A 17,931-nucleotide genomic window follows, 5' to 3' on the forward strand; every position below is an offset into this window, starting at 1 on the left:
GCTGTTGTCCCATCCTGGATTCCAGTTCTATTCCCAGTTATCATCTCTGTAGGTGTTCTGACCTCACTATTACGACTTAATAGACCTTCAGGCAGCTGAACTCCCCCCTTTATCAGTTTATCATCCTGCAGACCACCTTGACACGAGGCGTACGAATCTCCATCTTATTAACAAAGAGCAGGCGTGAAACTACAAAGTGAAGAAACAAAGAGTCCATAACTCAAAGGCAAGTGAAACAATCCAAACACAGCGGAGTGACAAGTGAAGAGCAGCACACAAATAACAAACGGCTCACTAACGGCTTCTGAACTGTAAATAGTAATACATAACGGTGAGCTGGTACAGATATGAACTTACTGATCATGTGACCAAAGGTCTACACAGGCAGGATGAACTTGGGGCCTAAAGAAAGCGTGTAGTTACCATGGTTACACTAATTTACATTGGGACCGCCCCTCTGTATGGCAGCTCAAGAAGGACAAACATCACGAGGCTCACACATTTAGAGCGTTAAACACAACAGTATAGGACAATAAAAAATAATTAATATATGAAAAAATATATCTTGACTATCTTTATAGACATGACCCCCACCTGATATCACATACATCACCCTTAATGACTGTGATGAAATAATGAGAGCAAGTTCAGATACTGGCCTGTTGTAACGTTTGGTTTCACTTTCCTTGCCAGCTTTCACCTCAGCTGTACAGACTCTGCCATCCCCACTAGGAGCCCCTCTAGTTATCAGTCCAGGGGTCTAATCGTGTCTTTAGACTGACAGTTCCACACTAGGACCACATCTCCAGGTTTAATGTCGGCTCTCCAGTTTACCAGTCACTACATGACTGCAGAGTACAGTTGTGCTGTTTCCTCCATTTGTCCCTAAAGCCATTGGCCAAACACTGCACTTGTCTCCAGTGTCCCTTGTGCACGTCTTTAGTATTGAAGTCACCAGGAGGACCTCAAACATGACAGCCATTTGGGTGAGCAGTGTGGAAGGAGTTAATGGCTGTGGGTCTTCTGGGTCTTCTGGGTCATCAGGGTCTAGCATTCATATTAGCCATCACTTCAGCCATGAAACTTAGGAGATACTCATGAGTGAGTCTTACTGTCCCTAATTATAAAATGTCCCCCAGGTCACATCTATCATGCATTCATACACCCCCGCCCTGTGTGAAGAATGTGGAGGGTTGAAGTCCAGGTACAGTCTTGCTCAGAGTAATATCAGAGTAATAAAAGTCAATGTCAAGCTCTACATTAGCAAAGGTAAGGCAGCCATCTTCTGAGTCTGAAATACACAACCAAAGTTTCCTGCAAATGACATATTAAATATGGCACTGCTTATAACTCTTTTTACACCAACTATCTGTATTCCAGCGACACGCAGAGCTCCTTCAGTGAAGAGACATCCTTGATGTTCAGTCTTCTCGTGGTAATGGCACTAACCAAGAAACAATGTGAAGACTTCCAGGGAATAACAGAGGGTTTTTCTCTTTCAGAAAAAGTTTATCTTCACTAATATGACCTTCAACTCTGAACGTCTATGGAGGGATCAAGATGTATTACTGCACTGCCTTTGGGAATGGCTTCTCTGTTGTTGAGAGACTCAAAGTGCCCTCCATAATGTTTGGGACAAAGACACATTATTCCTTGATGCCCCCTTGTGTTCCACAGTTTAAAACTATAAAGCAAAAAATTAAGACATGATTAAAGTGAACATTGCAGCCTTTCATTTAAGGGGGTTGCACACATTTTGGTCACATTATGTAGAAGTCACAGCACTTTGTCTACATGACGCCCTCCCAGATCAGGACCCATAATGTTCGGCACAGTTGATGTCACAGGTGTTTGTGATTCCGCAGGTGAGTTTCATGGCTTAAGATACCTTGGCTTGCTTCTACCCTTTGGAGTCTGTAGCTACCATTATTCAACATGAGAACAAGAGCTGTGCCAATAAAAGTCAAAGAAGCCATTAGGAGGCGAAAAACAAGAATAAAACTTTTCGAGACATTAGTAAAACCTTAAGATGACTGAAATCAACTGTCTGGAATATCATGAAGGAAAAAGAACATACTGGTGAACTCAGTAATCACCAATGGACTGGTAGGCCATGGAAGACCTCCACTGCTGACAACAGAAGAATCCTCACTGTGGTCAAGAAAAAGCCCCCCATGCCTGTCCGACAGATCAGAAACAGGCAGATGTGTGTGTGTGTCAGAGATGACTATCAGCAAAAGACACCATGAACAGAAACACAGAGGCCACACTGCAAGACACAAACCACAATTAGCCACAAAACAGGATGACCAGATTACAGTTTGTGAAAAAGGACTTCAGAAATCCTGCAGAATTCTGGGAGAAGGTCTTGTGGATAGACGAAAGAGAATAATGGCAAGAGTAACAAGTGCAGAAGAAAAGGAACTGCCCAAGATCCAAAGCAGACCATCTCATCTATTAAATATTGTGGATGGTTGTGTTATGTCTTGGCCATGTATGGAGGTCCTGGCACACTTCTCTTCATTGATAATGGAACTGCTGATGACAGCAGCACAATGAATTCTGAGGTGCATAGAAACATCTGATCCACTCAAAGTCCAGTACAATACATTACAATACAGTTTATTTTTGTAGAGCCCAAAATCACACAGGAAGTGCCGCAATGGGCTTTAACAGGCCCTGCCTCTTGACAGCCCCCCGGCCTTGACTCTCTAAGATCAGTAAATACCTCCAAACTCACTAGACGGGCTTCATTCTACCACAAGATAATGACCCCAAACAGACTGCTTAGGCAGCAGAGGAGTTTTTCAAAGCTAAAAATTGAACATTTTTGAATGGCCAAGCCAGTCACTGATTTAAATCTGACTGAGCAGGCCTTCCATATGCTGAAAAAAAAAACAAGCCCCAAAAACAAGCAGGAGCTGAAGATGTCTGCATTAGATACTTGGAAGAGCAGCACCAGAGAATATACTCAGCACCTGCTGATGTCTATGAACCGCAGATTTCAAGCATTCATTGCATGCAGGGGATATGCGACAAAGTCCTAAACATGACGCCTTTAATGCAGGGGTTCCCAGCCTTTTCATGTCAAGGCCCCTTTAGACTGAAGACCTGCTACTTATTGCCATTCAAAAAAGAACATACTCACATGTCTATAATAATCTGCTATACAGACCTGTTAAGTGAATGTAATTAAATTCTATAAAACAAAGCACTTTCACTATGGAAAAATAGCCTGCTCAAAATCTATATATATAATTCACTAAGCCGCCAGCAAGCAAGACACCCATGGAGCACGCAGGACGGAGCCACGCACACTAACTCTAAGACTATTGGATACGTCGACAACTCGCAGAGCCACACCCACCAACTCGGACGCAACGACTCACAAAACACGGCATTATTCGTGTTCGTCTGGTTTACAGTCCACATGCACCTCTGAGCCACGTTGACTTTTCGGTTATGACGCACGACCGCGTCCATCATCACAAACTGTTTTACGCGCTACATGCAGCGATTCGCATCCGCGACAAACATGCTTCTTCTTAGATGGTCCTGCAGGAACATGGAAAATGTTTGTCTACACAATACTCCTTATTCCCTGGCCCGTGTCCACCCTCGCTCCCCAGGCAACAAACACTGATAAAGTCGCTTTCGTCTCCATGGCACACGCACCACTGAGCCCCGTCCACCAACAATTCGCACGAGGGCGAAAGCATTTGCCAAGAATGTTTTCATTAATCAAGAACGAAAGTCGGAGGTTCGAAGACAATCACATACCATCGTAAATCCTGACCATAAACGATGCCGACTGGTGATCCGGCGGCGTTATTCCCATGACCTGCCGGGCAGCCGGCATGTTTGTCACGGATGTGAATCGCTGTATGCAGCATGTAAAACAGTTTGTTTGTCGACCAGCAGAACCCCATGACCCTCTGTTAGGATATAGCGGGTTGGATACTGACTGACATTTTCATACATAGAATGTAGCTCAAGATGTAAAAAAGAGAAATTTGCAGGTAAAGAAGACCAAATCAAGTCAGGTAGATCAAATCAGTTCATTTTGTTCAGTGACAGCCTCTGTTGTGGGGCTGTCTGGGATTTGTAGTTCTCATATGTCAAATGTCACACATGTGCACTTCCAGGCTCATCAAAGGTTGACAAATCCCCGGCAGTACAAGAGGGTATCATGTCTTCTCTTCCCCACAGCACTGAGAGTTGCCCATTGATGGTAACTGACTCTACCTCTTCTGTTCGCAGACCAATAAAAGCCTGACGACCCCATCTCAGTGAGACTCCACTCCAGTTACCTGCTGATAGTTTCAAAGCCAAAGAGGCTCCTCTGACTCTGTTCAGTTTGTGCTTTGCACCCTTGTGCGCCTGTTTTGTTTAAACCTGCCTAAAGGATTAAAACATGCAAACGGACTGGAACCCCAATACTTTCTGGACTTGCTTTACAGTCCTTCCACCTGTCCACATGTATTATGTATTAATCAGCCTATCATACACATATTATGTATGTTAGCCTCTGAGATGGTGTGGAGACATACAGTCAGTGTGATGCCTGCTGAGGTGGATGACGTAGATGTTCATGGGCCTACTTAGATGTTCACAAGTAACACTGCACACTTCTGGTAGTCTGTTCATTTAATGGCTTATCCTGTTACAACAGTCCTGTGAGTCTCTTCTTTTGTAAAACTTCTCACCATAAACAACCTCAGGAGCAGTTAAATGAGGGGCTGCTGAAGGTCCTGTAGCTCAAGGGGGTGGCTCTGCTATTTTTAAATTGCTCCATTAATGTATACGTTTGCCACAGAAAGTACTTTTGGGTCAGGCCATGAAAGGATCTCAAATTCTGTCTGGATACAGAAGAGTTTGGAGTTGGGAGAAGATAAGACGAGACATAAACACTTGTGAATGACCTAAAGTTCTGAAATTAAACAATAAGAGCATAACAGTACAAAAATATCTCCACCAGAAATTGAAACAAATCGGTACAGTATGACCCACCCAGTACTTCCATTGTAATCTCCACTTTAGTGGTACTGCACGATATCAGACTTTACAGTATAATACAACTGATGGCACTGTACAATAATATACAATCAAGTTCATGAACTTACTGTATATGTAGTGTAAAATGAACAGGAAATTGAATGAACTCAACAACTTTAAAAATGTTTGATTTGAACCTAAATACATTGTGCCAAATGAAGTAAACAGGCCGCGTAGACAGACATGGTGGCTCAGTGTCTCTGTGTGCGTCGACCTTTACAGAAAGGGTATCGGCAGATCCAAGTAACTGTGGGCCAGTGAGCTTAATGTGCATCACAGGCAAATCGATGGAAGGAATTACTAAAGAAAAGACTGAGCATCACATGAGAACAACAGGTGTGTTAGTGATGGGACGACAGAGGACAATAAGTCAGAAAGGATCAGATTTCATTATTAGTCTTAGAGATGGACACTCGAAGGACAGCAGACATTCAATTGAGATTCTTTTAATGTTTAGCTCAGATCTGACATTACAGCAAGTCCTCCATATTGTCTTGAGTCAGACAGAGTTACCTCGATCAGAGACGCAAACTCATTTGGTTTCTGCCAAGTTTCAGTTAAACATAACATGTTAAGGTTGCAGTCTGTAATTCATTCTGATATTACCAGTGCTTTGTAATTGATAGACTTTGTGTTACACAGCAATGTTAGAAGCTGAGAGCTCATTATGTGCAGATCCACATGCACAGCTTATTTCTAAAGAGCCCAAAACTGGCACATTAGCAACCATTGGACAGTGTATTCCAGTTACACCTTGGTAATGGCGCCATTCCAGTTCATGGTGTAGATAAAGTATTTTGGGTGCCACATAATAACAATGTCTTTTAGGACATTCTAGTCCAATCATTTCATGGTACAAATTGTTTAATATGCAGAAGTTTATCCTGAGAGTATTTCAGCATTGTGGAAAGCGGGTACTTAACTGAGAATAGCAAGCTGACTAAAGAGCAGTGCAGTGCAGCGATGAAAATGAGATGGGGGGCAGAGGTGAGCAGTGACCAAAGTGCAGCAAGAGTTCAGAAAAAACACAAACTGAGGCCACTGGGGTTTGATCCATTGAAACCTTAGGAAATATTAGAAGATGCACTTGAAGATAATTACTGAACAGTCAGCATGGGTTTGTTCAATTGAGGAGGTCGTGTTTTACTAACATGCTGGAATTCTATAAAGACACAAGAAAAGGATACAATCAAAGTGGAGCAGATGATATTATTTATCTGGACTTTCAGAAAACATTTGATGAGGTGCCACATGAGAGGGTGGGCATCAAACTAAAAGAAGTGGCAGTTCAGAGTGATGTTATTAGATGGGTGCAGAATTGGCTCAGACACAGGAAGGGTGATGGTGTGAGGAACCTCATCAGAACTGGCTGGTGTTAAGAGTGGTGACCAGCAGGGGGCAGTGCTAGGGCTGCTGCTATTTTTAATATATATAAATGATTTAGATAGGAATATAAGGAACAAGCTGGTTAAGTTTGCAGATGATACCAAGAGAGGTGGATTAGCAGATAATTTTGAATTTGTTATATCATTACAGAAAGACTTGGGAAGCAGACAGGCTTGGGCAGATTTGTGGCAGATGAAATTTAATGTCAGTAAATGTAAAGAATTACACATAGGAAGTAAAAATGTTAGGTTTGAATACACAATGGGCGGCTTGAAAATCGAAACTACACCTCATGAGAAGGATTTAGGAGTCATTGTTGGCTCAACACTATGAACTGCCAGTGTTCAGACGCCATTAAGAAGGCTAACAGAATGTCAGGTCATATAGCGCCTTGATGTGTGCGGTACAAGTCACAGGAGGTTCTGCTCAGGCTTTATAACACACTGGTGAGGCCTCATCTGGAGTCCTGTGTGCAGTTTTGGTCTCCAGATTACAAAAAGGACATAGCAGCACTAGAGAAGGTCCAGAGAAGAGCGACTAGGCTGATTCCAGGGCTACAGGGGTTGAATTATGAGGAAAGATTAAAAGAGCTGAGCCTTTACAGTTTAAGTAAAAGAAGATTAAGAGGTGACATGACTGAAGTGTTTAAAATTCTGAAGGTAATTAGTCCAGTGGAATGAGACTGTTATTTTAAAATGAGTTCATCAAGAACACGAGGACACAGCTGGAAACTTGTGAAGGGTAAATTTCACACAAACATTAGTAAGTTTTTCTTTACACAGAGAATGATAGACACTTGGAATAAGTGACCAAGTGGTGTGGTAGACTGTCACCAAGACTTGACTTGATGTAATTTTGGATGAATTAAGTGGATAAGAACGGTGAGTTTATTAGGACAAATGGGCTCCTTTTGTGTAGATTGGTCTAATATTCTAATGTTTCTGTGTGTGTGTTTGTGTGTTCATTTGTTTCTGTTCATCGTCCAGCATGTACTGTAGTACGGCTAACAAGCTGTCAGCTATCGTCACTTATAAATTCCTTTGTTTGTGTCCACATGTGTGCATACATGTATATTTAAATAAATTATGTATCTGGAAAACTACTTGTGCAAATATTCTGTGAAACAAAGATATTACTTTCTGTAAAATCTACATATTATCAAACTCCATGACAATTAATTACAAACATAAAATTTATTACAACCAAAAAAAAGACAGAAAACCATAACTCAGATCAATCCATCCATTTTCTAAACCTGCTTTACCAGATGGTCGTGGTGAAGCCAGAAACCAAACCAATAAATACTGGAAGCAACATAGGAACAAATCCTGGACAGGGCACCAGTACATCACAGGGTGAACACACTCGCATACCTCCGGGCCAGTTTAGCATCACCAATTCAACCCGCCTGTCTTTGGACCATGAAAAGAAACTGCAACACCTTGAGGAACACACATGGACAAGGGGAGAACATGCATACTCCACACAGGGTCCACCTGGGACATAAACCCCGCTCTACTTATTGTGTTGCAGCTGTGCTACCATCATGTCAATCTTCATAACAACTATGACACAAAAAAGAACACACAGACACATTCATTGACTAAAAGAGGTTTTGCTTTGTATTGCTGGAAGGAAGAGTTTATGCTGAAAGGAGAAGGACATGCAGGCTAAGAGGCACAGAGGATAAATGAAGCTCTACTCTCTCTGTGGGGTCACCCAGATTCACACCTTTGTTAGAAGAGCTCATCGTCCACTCGTGTCTGGTTGATGGAGTAGGTTACTTATGTGGTAGAAAACAACTTATTAATTAAAGAAAGAAATGAATCCTCTACCAGGACAAGTTTGATAAAACCCTTTTAAGTAAGAAATCAGGTAGGAGAAAACTTATCCATCTGCATCATTTATTTAGTCTTGCAGCACCATGCTGATGAGGGAGCATCCATCACAGCAGTCTGTTACTAAACAGTCAGAATGGTCAAAGGATAAAGGGCAGAGGACAATTTAATAAACAACTAAATTTACATAACAGTGCTGATTAGCACATACACATCACCTGACATTTACTCTGATTGGTTTGTTGGTTTTTGCCCAAATGACTTATTGAAATAAAAGTCTGATCCATCACACTCTTGCTCTTCTCATATCTCTTAACTTATCTTATCTAAACTTAATGAAAACCCCCCACCAAAGGGAAGAACTTCTTGTAAAAGGCAAACGAAAGATTTTTAATATTCAATATTAGCAAAATATGAAAAATCCATAAACAAGCTCAGAACAAATGATGACAAGCTCAGTCACCATTCAGGGGGAGGACATGGAAGTAATGTAGAGTTACAAGGACCTGGGAGTTCATATAAAAAAAAAACGTGACCAGTCTGGCAAAATAGGGGTGCTGTACAAGAAGGGCCAGAGCAGACTGGACTGAATAAGGAGACTTCATACTAAAGTTCATAGTAGCCAATGTGGTGCTCTACATTGCAGTCTCCTGCAGAAGCAATTGAGCAAAAAAGAAGCAGAATACCTGAACAAACATTTTAGGAAAGTCTACTCCGTCACAGGGTGAACTCTCAGCACACTGGAAACTGTTGTGGAAAAGAGGATAGTGGCAAACTTAGATGCCATAGTGAAACATCCCCTTCAGGAGGTGTTCTCTTGGAGCACTTTTAGCTACAGGCCCATCTTCCTACGGTGTGCTAAGAAGCAACATTAGGGGTCTACACATAAAGCAGGTCATTCGTTAGACTTAGTAATTACTGAAGGACTAGAAGTTGATGTAAAGCAGATCATTGATATTGGTCTATCAGACCATTTTCTTCTACTATTTAATATAGAAACAATGATAGAAAACAATCACGAGAAGCATATTGTTAAAAAACGCTTCTTTGACTCATCAGCAGCTTTAAAACTTACAAACATTCTAAGCAATCAGTCCGTTTATAGTGCCAACTATAATAGCGAGGATAATGTAAATAGTAAGGTGGAAAAATGTAATACTAAGGTGAGAGCTGCTGTTGACATAGTCGCACCTGTAAAGACAGTTAAAAAATCTTCTAGCATTGTTATACCATGGAAGACCCAAAGAGTGTCTGATTTAAAGAGAACATGCTGTAGAGCTGAGCGTAAATGGAGGAAGACTAAACTAACTATCCACTATGAAATATTAAAAGTTAAAATAACAGAATACAATAACACAGTCCGTCTTGAGAGGCGCTGCTATTTCTCTAAGATTATAAATAACAATCCTAGTAATCCCAGAGTCTTATTCTCTACGATTGATCGTCTGCTAAACTCAAGTAACTCAATGAAATGCCTCCAAAATATTTCCAGTGAAACTTGTGTGGCTATTGCTGTATTTTTCATTCAAAAAATTAATGATATTAGAAATAATATAGTATATCTCCCCAACACTGATCCTCTTAAGCCCCAGTACTCCATTATAAACATATTAAATTCTTTCACTAGGATAGATTTAACTGATTTATATAAAATAATTTCTCAACTGCGCCCTTGACCCAATACCAACAAGTATCAGGTGTGCTAATTCATAGTATTCTTGACATAGTGAACTCGTCATTAGATACAGGGGTCTTCCCAGACTGTCTTAAGCCAGCTGTACTTAAACCCCCTGACCAAGAAAAATAATCTCGACTCCTCTGCTTTTGAAAATTGTAGCCCTATTTCTAACCTATTTATTGACTCAGGCGCCGCCGAGAGTGGCAGCCTTTTCAGCAGCTCCGTGTACAAGTTCATTTTTCTACTTTTATTTTTCTATTTTTATTTATTGATCACTCCTATCACTTTATTTTATGTGGATTTGTTCCCTCCAGATGGAGTATCGCCACGACTGCTGAAGGTCTGTGCATCAGAGCTGGGGGGTCCTCTACAGCGCATCTTCAACCTGAGCCCGGAACAGGGGAAAGTCCCGAGGCTTTCGAAAACATCTTCCATCACCCCAGTCCCAAAGGTATCACGTCCTAGTGAGCTGAATGACTTCCGGCCTGTTGCTCTGACATCACATGTGATGAAGACTATGGAGAGGCTGCTGCTTCACCACCTTAGACCACAGGTTCAACATGCCCTCGACCCTCTGCAGTTTGCATATCAGGAGAAGGTGGGAGCGGAGGATGCCATCATCTACATGCTACACCGATCCTTCTCCCACTTGGACAGAGGCAGTGGTGCTGTAAGAATTATGTTTCTAGACTTCTCTAGTGCCTTCAACACCATCCAACCTCTGCTCCTTAGGGACAAGCTGACAGAGATGGGAGTAGATTCATACCTGGTGGCATGGATCGTGGACTATCTTAAAGACAGACCTCAGTATGTGCGTCTCGGGAACTGCAGGTCTGACATTGTGGTCAGCAACACAGGAGCACCGCAGGGGACTGTACTTTCTCCGGTCCTGTTCAGCCTATATACATCGGACTTCCAATACAACTCGGAGTCCTGCCACGTGCAGAAGTTCGCTAACGACACTGCTATCGTGGGCTGTATCAGGAGTGGGCAGGAGGATGAGTATAGGAACATAATCAAGGACTTTGTTAAATGGTGCAACTCAAACCACCTACACCTGAACACCAGCAAAACCAAGGAGCTGGTGGTGGATTTTAGGAGGCCCAGACCCCTCATGGACCCCGTGATCATCAGAGGTGACTGTGTGCAGATGGTGCAGACCTATAAATACCTGGGAGTGCAGCTGGATAATAAATTGGACTGGACTGCCAATACTGATGCTCTGTGTAAGAAAGGACAGAGCCGGTTTTACTTCCTTAGAAGACTGGTGTACTTCAACATCTGCAAGAAGATGCTGCAGATGTTCTATCAGATGGTTGTGGCGAGCGCCCTCTTCTACGCGGTGTTGTGCTGGGGAGGCAGCATTAAGAAGAAGGACGCCTCACGCCTTGACAAATTGGTGAGGAAGGCAGGCTCTATTGTTGGCATGGATCTGGACAGCTTGACATCTGTGGTAGAGCGATGGGCGCTCAGCAGGCTCCTATCAATCATGGAGAATCCACTGCATCCACTGAACAGGATCATCTCCAGATAGAGGAGCAGCTTCAGCGACAGACTGCTGTCACCGTCCTGCTCCACTGAAAGACTGAGAAGACCCCACACTATGCGACTCTTCAATTCCACTCGGGGGGAGTAAATATTAACATTATACAAAGTTATTGTCTGTTTTTACCTGCATTTTTATTACTCTTTAATTTAATATTGTTTTTGTATCAGTATGCTGCTGCTGGAGTATAGGAATTTCCTCTTGGGATTAATAAAGTATCTATCTATCTATCTATCTATCTATCTATCTATCTATCTATCTATCTATCTATCTATCTATCTATCTATCTATCTATCTATCTGTCTGTCTGTCTGTCTGTCTGTCTGTCTGTCTGTCTGTCTGTCTGTCTGTCTGTCTGTCTGTCTGTCTGTCTGTCTATCTATCTATCTATCTATCTATCTATCTATCTATCTATCTATCCTTCCTTTAAGTAAAATTCTAGAGAAGGCAGTCATTATACAGTTAAATGAGCACCTCAATAAACCTGCTATTCTTGATAAATTTCAGTCAGGTTTTAGAACAAATCACAGCACAGAAACTGCACTCATTAAAGTAGTCAATGACTTGCGGGTAAATGCAGACAGAGGCCATTTATCTGTTCTCATCCTCTTAGATCTGAGTGCCGCATTTGACACCATTGATCAAAATATTCTTAGAAATAGTCAATGGGTGGGCCTCTCTGGCAGGGTCTTAAATTGGTTTGAATCCTACCTGGCAGGTAGAAAATTCTTTGTTAGTTGTGGTAATTACAACTCAAAGACCCCTGATATTCTATATGGTGGTCCACAAGGCTCTATCCTGGGTCCGCTGGTCTTTTCGATTTACATGATTCTGTTAGGTCAGATTATCTCAGGGCACAACGTGAGCTACCACAGCTATGCTGGCGACACACAACTGTATTTATCAATAGCACCTGATGACCCCGACTCTTTTGTTTCACTAACACAATGTCTGACTTGTGTTTCTGAATGGATGAGTAGTAATTTTCTCAAGCTAAATAAAGAGAAAACTGAAATTTTAGTGATTGGCAATAATGGATACAATGAGGCTATTAGAAACAAACTTGATGCATTAGGATTAAAAGTCAAGATGGAGGTAAAAAACTTAGGGGTAACTGTTGACTGTAACCTGAATTTTAAATCGCATATTCATCAGACCACTAGAACAGCATTTTTTCACTTAAGAAACATAGCAAAAGTTAGACCTCTTATATCATTGAAAGATGCTGAGAAATTAGTTCACGCGTTTGTTTTCAGTCGACTAGATTACTGTAACGCACTCCTCTCAGGAATACCCAAAAAAAATATAAATCATTTGCAACAAGTTCAGAATGCAGCTGCTAGAATCCTAACCAGGAAAAGAAAATCCGAGCACATCTCTCCAGTTTTGATGTCACTACACTGGTTACCTGTGTCATTCAGAATTTACTTTAAAATACTGCTTATGGTTTATAAAGCCTTCAATAATCTGCTCCATCTTATATTTCGGAATGTCTGACATCTTATATTTCAAATCGTAACCTCAGATCTTCAAACGAGCGTCTGCTTAGAATTCCAAGAGCTAAACTTAAAAGAAGTGGTGAGGCGGGCGGCCTTCTGCTGTTATACACCTAAAATATGGGATAGTCTGCCAATAGGAATTCGCCAGGCTAATACAGTGGAGCACTTTAAAAAACTGCTGAAAACACATTACTGTAACATGGCCTTCTCATAACTTCATTTTAGTTTAATCCTAATGCTATGTATATTCAATTAATTATCATTACTATTCATGGTGGCTCCAAAATCTGTACTAACCTCTACTTTCTCTTCTGTTCTTTTTCTGGTTTTCTGTAGTGGCCACCTGCACCACCACCACCTGATCAAAAGCACTATGATGTCCCTACATTGATGGATTAAAGGCCAGAAGTCCATGTGACCATCATCATCAAGTCCTTCCATGAGAACCCTGAATACCATGAGGACTGATTGAGGTCATTGATATTAGGTAGAATGCCTAGAGTGGGCTGGTCAGGTGATCTCATGACCTCAGAACCCCTGCAGATTTTATTTTTTTTCTCCAGCCCTCTGGAGTTTTTTTGTTTTTTCTGTCCTCCCTGGCCATCAGACCTTACTCTTATTCTATGTTAATTAGTGTTCTCTTTTTTTAATTCTTATTTTGTCTTTTTTCTCTTTCTTCATCATGTAAAGCACTTTGAGCTACATTATTTGTATAAATATGTGCTATATAAATAAATGGTGTTGTTGTTGTCTTTTTTGCCTGTTGCTATAAGGCAATTCAATACGTTGACCTGTTAAGAGCCATTAAGTCTATTTATTTATTTATTGATTGATTGACAGTATTATTTCTCTTGTGAGTTTGTATTTTTGTTTTTTCTGTTTCTGCTGCTGTATGCATTTGAATTTCCCCCATGGGATTAAAACTCTCATCTAATCTAATCTAAGCAAAAATGAGGCTAATGGTATTGTCTGAAGGCAAAAATCTGAAGAAAACAAGTCACAAGATGCAAATTCAAAATTCATAATCCTTAGAGCAGAGACAGCAAAAACAGAGAATACAAATAAAAAGGCAATGCCCACACTAACACCTCCAAATAACAAAACCAAAATGATCCACTGCTGAGTACTCCTTGGCCTTCTCCTAATAAAGGCTGAGGGCGGACCCAGCATTAGTGATGTCACGGTGGCCCAGCCCCTTGAGGCTCCACCCATAAAACACGTGAAATATCTGGACAGTTAAAGACAAACTACGTGTTTAACAAAATAACAGGAATAACATACAAAATAACAAATAATCATTTACTATTATATGTTGATATCTATTTACATAAAGCAATAGGACTTCTGTCTGGCTGGAGTTTGTGCCCGGGCATAATGTTGTTCGACATCCACAAGAGGGCAGGAATGTCTGACAAAGAAAGGCAATAAGAAGCACAAAGGAAGAGAGATGGAAGTGTTGGCAAATCCAGTGAACAGAGGTTCACAAATACAGGACACAACTGAAACAGACAGACTTACCATCGTACCATTAAGCCCGTTTTAATAAACGATATAAACATGAGTGTGTCCTGCGTTAGCCATTCAAGGGCAGCTCCTGACGCTGCTGCAATGTCCCCTGGTGTCTCATAGCCTTTCACTGGCATAAGTGACTTCACAAAATGGCAGGATGGATGGATAGATGATTAGTATTGTAATATATTGTCTGTTGGTGCTCATTTTCTGACTCTAGTTGGACCCCCCAGGCTTAAAGGTACACTTCATCCAAAGATGATCCACCTCAATACAATTACAATACAATACAATTTATTTTTCACACAGGAAGTGCCGCAATGGGCTTTAACAGACCCTGCCTCTTGACAGCCCCCCAGCCTTGACTCTCTGAGAAGACAAGAAAAAACTCCCAAAAACACTTGTAGGGAAAAAAAATGGAAGAAACCTCAGGAAAGGCAGTTCAAAGAGAGACCCCTTTCCAGGTAGGTTGGGCGTGCAGTGGGTGCCAAAAGAAGGGGGTCAATACAATACAATACAAAACAATGAACAGAACAGAACAAATCCTCAATACAGTATAAAAATAAAAAGTTTAGAAGTACGGAGCAGAATTTAACAGTAGATGATATCCCATAATATGATTTGGATTTGTTTAGAGTCCTGGAGACCTCATCCATCAAGCTGCCTCCCCCATTTGGCCATTCCATGGCTGAAAGAGCACTAATCTGATGAAAGGACCCCTCTTTCCCATGATTCCTGCGATCCTCCATCACAGATGACTTTACCTTAGGCAGGCAAAACAACTTGGCAGGTGCGCCGTGGCACCAAGTGTCACATTTGAGTACCGAGAAGAGAAACAGAATAAGTGAGGGTTATTATCCAATTATAACGATCATGTGACTTATGTTTTAGTGCTAATGACTAACAACAGAGATGCAGTCTGTACAGTTAATCAGCAGCTCTAGTCAGGATATGCTAAACTGAAGTAGTGAGCCTTCAGCCGGGATTTAAAAGCTGAGACCGAAGGGGCATCTCTTATAGTAGCAGGCAGACCATTCCACAGTTTTGGGGTCCTGTAACTAAAAGCTCGACCTCCCATTGTTATTTTATTAATCCTTGGAATCATAAGTAGACTGGCATCTTGAGATCTTAATGTGCGCTCAGGTTTGTAAGTCATGATAAGTTCAGACAAGTAAGCCGGACCTCGACCATTTAATGCTTTATATGTTAAAAGGAGGATTTTGAAATCTGCCCTAAACTTAACTGGGAGCCAGTGTAAGGATTTAAGAACTGTAGTTATGTGTTCGTATTTTCTTGTTCTTGTAATAATTCTTGCAGCCGCATTTTGGATTAACTGGAGGCTGTATAAAGAATAGTTTGAACATCCAGTGAACACTGCATTGCAGTAGTCAATCCTACTAGAGATAAATGCATGAATTAGTTTCTCAGAATCCTGTTTATTTAGAAAGCGCCTTAATTTCCTAACATTTTCAAGATGGAAGAAACATGTTTTGGACAACTTTGTAATATGCGTTTTAAATGACATGCTAGAGTCAAAGATAACTCCTAGATTGCGGGCTGATTCAGTAACATTAATGGGGATTCCAACTGAGTTAAATGATGACAAAATATTGTTGTGATCAGCGTCACTCCCTCCAACAATTAACATCTCTGTTTAATCTGTGTTTAAAGACAAGTAGTTCTCATTCATCCACTCCTTTAATTCGCTAACACAACTAATTAAAGACAACATCAGAGAAACTTCATTTTTTTTAAATGAAAGGTATAACTGGGTGTCATCTGCATACGAGTGAAAATTAACATTATGTTTCTTAATGCGAGATTCCAATGGAAGCATGTAAAGTGAAAACAGTAACGGTCCGAGTACTGAGCCCTGCGGGACACCATATTGAACTTCTGTGTATAATGATGGAGTACTGTCAGCACATTTCTGTACATATTGGAATTGATTTGATAAATAAGCAGCGGTGGGTTGGCACCCTGCCCAGGATTGGTTCCTGCCTTGTGCCCTGTGTTGGCTGGGATTGGCTCCAGCAGACCCCGTGACCCAGTGTTCGGATTCAGCGGGTTGGAAAATGGATGGATGGATGGATGGATGGATGGATGGATGGATGGATAAATAAGAACTAAACCATTGCATCCGGCGCCGCCGTGAGTGGCAGCCTTTTCAGCAGCTCCGTGTATGACTGTATATGTATGTGTACTTTTCTACTTTTATTTTTCTATTTTTATTTATTGATCACTCCTATTACTTTATTTTATGTGGATTCCTTCCCTGGACACACTTACTTTTACAACGTGGGCATGGATTTTAACACGCCGAGACTCGCCTATTCAAGTACTCAACTTCGAGTGCTGAGAACAAATGCCAGTGCCGGTGTGGTTCCCTATTTACCCGACAAGGTAAGAAGGCGGTATCGTGGCAGCAGAGCCGGCACTAAGCTAAAAAAGAAGCGGCTTGCGAGAAAGTGGCGTTTCAAGCCTTCGGTGCCTTCTGTGATTCTGGGGAATGTAAACTCAATCTCAAATAAGATCGACGAACTGGCTGCGCTGGTGAAAAATGTAAGGACCTACAGAGAATGCAGTTTGTTGTGTTTCTGCGAAACGTGGCTAAATAACACCATCCCAGATGCCAACGTAGAGCTACCCGGGTTTAGCACAGTTAGAGCGGACAGAGATGCAAGTACCTGTGGTAAGCACAAAGGAGGAGGACTCGCTCTCTATGTTAATACACGGTGGTGTCACTCTGGACATGTTAACGTCAAAATCTCCACTTGCTGCAGGGATATCGAACTGTTGGCCGTAAGTTTACGTCCCTACTATTTGCCCAGAGAGTTTGGACATGTCATTGTTGTTATTGTATACATTCCTCCTCGGGCAGTGGAGACGGCGAGTGACATCATCCATTCTGCTGTTGCTAAGTTACAAACGCAGCACCCTGAGGCGCTTGTGCTAATCGCTGGAGACTTTAACCATGTGACGCTGGACAAAACATTGCCTGCATTCTCCCAGTATGTGGACTGTAACACCCGGGGAAATAAGACTATTGATTTACTGTATGCAAACGTTAAAGACGCATACAGCGCCACCCCGCTGCCTGCGCTTGGGAAAGGAGATCATAACCTGGTTCAGCTTCAGCCTCACTATAAACCAAAAGTTAGAGTCCTACCTACAACCACACGATCATTCAGGAAGTGGACCCTGGAGGCTGAGAATACTCTGAGAGAACTTTTTGGAACTACAGACTGGGATATCCTGCAGGGATCTCATAGTGAGAACATTGAGGAAGTTGTTGACTGCACTACTGACTACATCAACTTCTGTATGGACATTGTAGTTCCAGTAAGAACAGTACGCTGCTATGCTAACAACAAGCCATGGATTACAAGTGACATCAAGGGCCTTTTGAATCAGAAGAAA

The 17,931-nt window shown here is 41.6% G+C and overlaps 2 protein-coding genes and 1 long non-coding RNA gene across 8 annotated transcripts in view; 2 read left to right on the plus strand and 1 right to left on the minus strand.

The window, feature by feature from the left end:
• The window catches only part of LOC114641399 (butyrophilin subfamily 1 member A1-like), a 228,293-nt gene that overhangs the window by 140,740 nt on the left and 69,622 nt on the right, over window positions 1-17,931 (plus strand). The gene's annotated exons all lie outside the window — the stretch shown is intronic.
• Window positions 1-17,931, minus strand: part of LOC127527484 (uncharacterized) — a 183,252-nt gene that overhangs the window by 124,653 nt on the left and 40,668 nt on the right. The gene's annotated exons all lie outside the window — the stretch shown is intronic.
• Window positions 1-17,931, plus strand: part of LOC114641400 (butyrophilin subfamily 1 member A1-like) — a 142,805-nt gene that overhangs the window by 82,853 nt on the left and 42,021 nt on the right. The window lies entirely within an intron of this gene.

The sequence above is a fragment of the Erpetoichthys calabaricus genome, chromosome 4, assembly GCF_900747795.2.
Source record: "Erpetoichthys calabaricus chromosome 4, fErpCal1.3, whole genome shotgun sequence".
NCBI lineage: Eukaryota > Metazoa > Chordata > Cladistia > Polypteriformes > Polypteridae > Erpetoichthys > Erpetoichthys calabaricus.